Consider the following 1,022-nt stretch of genomic DNA (forward strand, 5'->3'; position numbering starts at 1 on the left):
TGGGCACCGCGGTGACGTCCGAGGGCACGTCGAGCTTCCACTTGGGCGTCAGCTGGTGCACATTCGACTGGCGGATGCAGGTCTCATCGACTGCGCGGTGGTTGTTGCTGATGCCGTTGCCCCAGTTGGGCCACCCTCCTCCGCCAGCGCTGTGGGCCGGCTGCGTTAGGTACAGAGCGAAGGCGACCATCAGCAGGAGGAACGTAGTACGAGTCATTGCTTGTTGTTTGGCTTCTTGGTGTTGCTTGTTGGGAGTAAAGTGAAGACCGAAAAAGCTGCGCCTTTTGTACCGTGCCGTGTTTGTCCGAATGTTCGAGTTTGTAACTCTCCCACCTTCGCTCGAAGAAACGAGAGTACGACTTCGGCCAAAAGAGAATAGAAATAAATTCAATTTACAAGACTCACGTTTGGGCGCAGCTTCAGACTTCGCTGTCATCAGTGCTGTCGTCATCGGAGAAGTTGTCATCGTAGCGCGCCGAGACGTAGCGGCGGGTGAAGGCCGACGCCGGCGAACGGGTACGCCCAGTACCGAGGCGCCGTAGTAGAACGCGCCGCCGACCTGCGACGCCAGGGTGTCGCCCTCCTCGTTGTCGATGCTGCGCGAGTTGTAGTCGTCATCGTCGCCACTCGCAAAGACCCGACTCGGTGACGCCCGGCTGGCGGTGGCGGTGGTGCTGGTTGTGAGTACCAGAGGCGAGCGAGGAGAGGTAGCCGGTGGCGCCGTGCTTCTGGTACTGGTCGAGTGGACGGCCACGATGCGGTGGGCCGCAGCTCGCGGGAAACGCTGGAGTAAGCAGCCCGCATCCCCGCCTCTGTTGTGGCGGGCGCGTGGGCGTACATGCTGCTGCCGGCAATCGACCCTCCTGGGTCACCACACAACCATCAGCGAGCGGCGGCACCTAATCACGGCAACTCAGGTGACAGGTAGTACCCGAACCGCCGAGGTGGTAGTCGGCAGCCTCCAGCACGTACTGGCGCCAGCCGTCAGGTTTGTGCCAACGAGAAGACCCTCGCTAAGACGA

This window comes from Acanthamoeba castellanii (assembly GCF_000313135.1).
Source record: "Acanthamoeba castellanii str. Neff unplaced genomic scaffold scf7180000084639, whole genome shotgun sequence".
Lineage (NCBI taxonomy): Eukaryota > Discosea > Longamoebia > Acanthamoebidae > Acanthamoeba > Acanthamoeba castellanii.